Source organism: Eulemur rufifrons, chromosome 20 (assembly GCF_041146395.1).
Source record: "Eulemur rufifrons isolate Redbay chromosome 20, OSU_ERuf_1, whole genome shotgun sequence".
Classification (NCBI taxonomy): Eukaryota; Metazoa; Chordata; class Mammalia; order Primates; family Lemuridae; genus Eulemur; species Eulemur rufifrons.
Genome location: NC_091002.1, coordinates 25,964,149 through 25,970,148, shown reverse-complemented (window position 1 = coordinate 25,970,148; position 6,000 = coordinate 25,964,149). Strand labels below are relative to the sequence as shown.

Below are 6,000 nucleotides of genomic sequence, written 5' to 3'. Positions count from 1 at the left end.
GATACAGACCACTGGACAAAGAAGTTCTGTTGCCTCTTTCTCTTGGGAAGTCTGTAAACATGAAGCTGTTTCTGGTTCTTTTTATTCTGCTGTTTGAGGTACCCACAGGTAACTTGTCCAAATATACCATAAAGTCCTAGGAGATATTCCTGTTCATAAGAGTGGGGACGGGGCCTTCAGGATTGTTGGTATCTGGCCAATATTATCAAAAATGCCAATTGTTCTGGGAGCCTGACTTGAGTCTGTGCCTTAGAAGAGCTTCTAGGGAGGTAGGAGGAAGTCAGGACTATACTTTCAGGGGTTCTCTTCAAAGGTATCAATAAACCCATCATGTAGAATTATGTTTATAATGCTGAACACTGTTTTCACTCGAGAACCTGGCCATCTCCTTTTCCATCCAAATTCATTTTCAGACAGTACTATAACAGTAAAGAGAACAGTACCTGTTCTGGAATCATGCCAATGTGAGGTCAAACTATGTCTTCATCATTGACTAGTTGTATGAATTGAGCATATTATTCCCTTGTAATCTCAATTTTATCATCTGACAAGTGAGTATAATGACTATTTCATAATGATTCTATTTCATGTGAGGATTACATGAGGTAATCCTCATGTAATCCTCCACTTCCAAATGTGAAGTGGCAAGTTCATGGTAGGAGACCCATCAGGGAGAGTTCCCTTCTCCCTCGCCAGGAAGAAGGTATATTGTCTTTTTGTGGCCCCTAACTTAATATAGCCCTCTAACCTCCAAAGATGTTCCCTGATTCTGCAGTTTAGGATAGAGAGAACATGTCTCCGTTCTCCATCTTTATTTTGTGGGCTTGTCAACATTTTGTGTAGAGGGGCAAATAAGAATTAGAAACAAGAGATTTAGGGTCTCAAGGTACTACTCCAAATAGGTGAGAATTTGGATCTCCAAGGAGACAGATATTCATGGAGTTGAGTTTCATCTTTGGGCAATACATTTATCTGAGATCAAAAGAGTGTGGAGGGTGAGAGACAGGAGGAGCCGGGTTATGGAGTCATAGGGGCTGAATAGGGAAAGGGTTCTCAACAGCATGGACTGCTAAGACTCATGAGATCTTGGCAAAGGGAGGTTGCTGTTTCCCATATCAGTGAGTGTGAAACCCAATTACACTGTTAACTTAAAAGATCCTGTGTGTAATGTACTTTTAGAAGTTGCTTTGGCTCTGAACTGTGCTGATGGTGACAAGTTAGTGCTCTCTGGGGACCGGGATAGAGGCAGGGCTGAGGGAGTGCTGACTTTGGAGCTTGGAGGAGACAGTCAGCTTTGCCAAGGTCCTGGGATGGGACATGGCTCCAGTAAATAACCAGGAATTGATCTCTCTCTTTTCTTTTGTCATGTAAGTTCTAATGTTCTCAGAGCCAACTAAGTGTTGGCTAGGAGCCTGGGGTTTTGAATGTCCTTAATTTGGGATACTTTTCAAGGAGAGGGAGTGTCTGAGTTTCCTGTTTGTTTGTTTGTTTGTTTTTTATGTTAGGTTCATTTTAGGTATTCGTATTGTAAAGGGTTGGAAGGTCTTTTTCCTTTTATTGGTGTAAGATTCACTTTGGGAGCACAGGAGGCTGTGACTTGTGGGGAACTACATGCCTCTTTTGCTCTCCCTCATGAACTAACCTTGGTTCATTGTTGTTTCCTATGTGCAGATGGGGCAGGACTCAGAAAATGCTTTAATGATACAACAGGCTACTGCAGGAAGAAATGCAAAATAGGAGAAATCCATGAAGTGGAATGTCTAAGTGGGAAATTATGTTGTATTAATGAAGCAGAAAGCAAACGATATTTGGAAGCCCATAAGCTGCAAGAACCTGATGAGAAGGTGTCTGCTGGGAAGATGGGCTATGATATTACACCCACCAACAGCATTTTCACAATTGCACCCTAAAGCAAGCCCATGTCGCACTGGTCTTCACTCTTCCTAAATCAAAAATGCTGCCTAATCCAGTAGGCTGCAGCAGGAGATTTATCTGCTTCCTTCTGTGAACTTGATTCCCCACCTAATAAAGTCCTATGCTGTTCCCTGCATTTATTTATTGATGTAGTCACTCATTGTTTAGCAGACTTCAAACCTGAATGAAGTTGCCATGGTCCAGTTATACTACTAAGATGGGGGATATAAAGTTGAAGTGACCACATTGGTAGAGGTGGAAGTTAGCCCTACTGTTTTCCATGCAAGACAATAGTTAATAGAATTTCAGGATTTCAGGTGTTTCTCCTTTTTTAAAAAATGAAATTTGTTATGTCCAAGCAGATCTGAATGCCCCAACTTTGTGTGTGTGTGTGTGTGTGTGTGTGTGCATGTACATGTGTTTACTAATATAGAGGATTTTGCTCAAAGCTAATAATACATTAGAGGGAAAAAAGACATTTGAACATTTTCATGACATTTGTTGGGGTAGATCTGATAGGCAGTCATGACAGCTAATGGTAATTCCAAAATATGTAATTTAAAACTAATTTAATGTGCCTGCTCTATGTCCTTTTTAAGCAGCAATTTGAATGACTAGTTGACACAATTTTCAGACAAATATTACTCTTAGGATCTTTGAAGCAGTACATGTTGTGTTTGTTTCAATAGTATGAAATTTAAAGCCTTACTGAGGTGGACATGTTTAAGAAGCTCCTCAAGAGCTAAAATTGCAGTAGGGCATGATGGTAGGAACTGCTCTCCATATGAGAAGAACAGAAACTTTTGTGTGACATCCATTGATGTTGCTTCATTTAAATCATTGGCCATAAGTAACTTTGGTGGAGCTAACATTTACTCACATAGGATAAAGAAATCAATAGGGCTTTTTCCTCCATGAGCAGCTCACCATCTTGTTTTACTGCAGAGACAGACAAAAATTGAGATGGCTACGTTCAAGTTTGAAGAGCACCCAAGGACCTTCATTTTAGTAATTGTGGCTTTTGGGCATTCTGGAGAAGTGTGTAGGAAACAATGACTGGACCTTGATTGCAGAATTTAAGACGTTTTTGTTGATGATTTCAGCACTGTGGAAGCTAATAAATGGCTACTTACAACTTAATTCTGAGAGGGTTTTTAACATAAGGCTCACATAAGAAAGCCTTTTTTTCATTGAAACCTTTCATAAGCACCTCTCCTTTTTAATCTTCTATCACAGTGTCAGGAGGGTCAGTTTTAAGAAGGGTCATTCTGTCACTGTAAGACTGAAGATGAGTCTGGCCTACTGTTTTTAATCTATATGTGTCCTCTACTCTATGTGAGTCCATTGATAAATTAGATCCAAGAATCCATTTTGGCGTAGTTAGTGTCAGATAAATGAGGGAAATGTCTCCTGGGTTGGAGGAGATGGATATAATTAACTGAACAGATAAAATTAAGCCTTGAATTCTACTTTGACTGGTTGGATATAATCTTTGCTTTGACTTTTTTCCCATTAATCTATATCCTCTCCATACTTATAGGAGAAGTGGGTGTGGTCAACATGGTTAGATGTATGTTTATTTGTCTACCTTATTTTTATATATTAATTCAAAATTAAATTAAAATCCTGTATTTTCATTATTCACCCTTTTGGTACAGGCACTTTATTTTTCTTGGATCTATTTTAGAGCATTCTCCAAAATCTAATTCATAGATGCCAAAAGCATCTTTTTAAAACATGTCAGATCATGCCAGCACCCTCCAATAACCTCTACCTTACTCAGAGTAAAAGTCTCATTCTAGGGAAGGCAGCAGCACCAGATCCAAGATGGCGGCCAGCAGGAGGCTGATGAAGGAGCTTCAAGAAATTCGCAAATGTGGAATGAAAAACTTCCGTAACATCCAGGTTGATGAAGCTAATTTATTGACTGGGCAAAGGCTTATTGTTCCTGACAACTCTCCATATGATAAGGGGGCCTTCGGAACCGAAATCAACTTTCCAGCAGAGTACCCATTCATACCACCGAAGATCACGTTTAAAACAAAGATCCATTACCCGAACATCGATGAAAAGGGGCAGGTCTGTCTGCCAGTAATTAGTGCTGAAAACTGGAAGTCAGCCACCAAAACCGACCAACTAATCCAGTCCCTCACAGCACTGGTGAACGCCCCCCAGCCTGAGCACCCCCTCCCGGCTGACCTAGCTGACCAATCCTCTAAGGACCGTAAAAAATTCTGTAAGAATGCTGAAGAGTTTACAAAGAAATATGGGGAAAAGCGACCTGTGGACTGAAATCTGCCGCGATCGAGTCCAGCGAGCGTGAGCAGAGACCCCGAGCAGTGCATTCGGACCCCCCAGCAAAGCAGGACTCTGTGGGAAATTGACACGTGCCACCGCCTGGCGTTCGCTTGTGGCAGTTACTAACTTTCTAGTTTTCTTAATCAAAAGTGGTGTAGGTAACCTGTAAAGAAAAGATTAAAAATTTAAGATGTTCTAGTTCTGCTTCCTTTGTTTTAAAAAAAAAATCACTGCTTCGATCTACTTCAAAAGATTGGTGTTTCTTTTCTTGTCCAAATTTATCCAAAATTTTCAAGTTACATTTAGCCCATAAGGTGAAAAAAAAAAAAAAAAAAAAGGTTGTGGTTCCCTTTCTTTTCTCTTCGCTTGCAACTCCCATGTTCTTGCATTCAGTTTATTTCTCATTTAGTCGCTTTCCCAGACCCAGGCCCCATCTCCTCCGCGAAGGAGAAAAGACAGCTCCGGCATTTCTGGTGGCTTTTCTTCTCCCTTGCTGGACTTCCCAGAATGGGAGTTGGTTTAAATTCTCCTGACTCGTTTATAACATCCTTTAAAAAATTTTAAAAGCAAACTAACAACTACACCCCCCACCCCCTCTCACCCCCCCGCCACAAAGAAAAGCCGTTTAAAGGGAGGCTTAGCTCTTGCGTAAAAATCAGGCTAGTGTTAACCACGGTAACGTGGATTAAATGGGCAAACCCCGACGTCAGCGTGCGAGACTGAACCGCGACTTGGCCGGCCTGCGCGGGGAAACCCTGCAATAACAGGTCTGCGGTGACCCCGAAGCGGGGGCCTGGCAGCCGGAGGACGCTGTGCATGCTGTGTGCGATGAAATCTCTCACCAGAAAGGCTCCTGAGGCCAAAGGTTGGCACCCCTCCCTGCAGCCATTTTAGAAGATCTGCTGGTCCCTGCAGGCCAAGCTAAAGCCAGAACATCCATTTGAAATTCCAAGCTCATCTGTCACCAAGCTCCATCCGAATGTGCCACGGAGCTCGTGCTCCACCTCCTCAGTGCCGCAGCCCCACCACAGCCCCCCGCCCAGCGGCGCAGTTTGACCCTTTGCGGCACTGGTGGGACTTGGCTATTGAGCTGGCACCAGTCTGGGGTCACTGGGGCCCCCGCTGACCCCTTCCTTTGGAGCAGCCAGCGGCCCAGCCAGGAACAAGATGGCCTTCTTTCTCCCTTGGGACTCACAGTCTTTGCAGAGTCAAGCTCCACTTGAAGCGCACTCAGTAATATCCTTTAAATGTGTTTTATATTGTTTTGACTGCCTTTTTTTGTAGAAATAAAAATTGACTTTAGAATTTATCATCAAAAAAAAAAAAAGTCTAATTCTTTACTTTGGCCTCTAAATGTGCTCCCCCCAATTACTTCTCTGACATAATCTCCTTTTTGTCTTTCCTCATTGCTTCACTCTATTTGTGCAGTCTCCTTGCTGTTTCTTGAACACACTGGGCATGGTCCCACCTCAGGTCCTTGGCACTCGCTCTTCTCATTGCCTGACATTCTCTTTCCCCAGACAACTTTCAAGTCTTTGCTGAAATATCACTGCCTCAATTAGTCTTTTCACAAATGCCTTTTTAAAAAGTATACCCGACTCCACGCTCAACAGCTTCTTATCTGCCCTCCATGTCTTATTGTGCTCCAGAGGCCTTGTCACCGTCTGATCTCCTGTATATTTATTTATGTGTGGTCTTTATCTGCTCCTCACTCTGGAATGTGTGCTCCAGGGATGTATGTCTAGTTTCAGGCCCTGGAAGAGTTGCTGGAACATAGTAGGTCCTCAA

At 42.4% G+C, this 6,000-nt stretch overlaps 1 pseudogene; it reads left to right on the top strand.

The window, feature by feature from the left end:
* The first annotated feature begins 3,741 nt into the window (after positions 1-3,741).
* On the top strand, positions 3,742-4,232 carry LOC138401000 (ubiquitin-conjugating enzyme E2 L3 pseudogene; annotated as a pseudogene).
* The last annotated feature ends 1,768 nt before the right edge of the window (positions 4,233-6,000 follow it).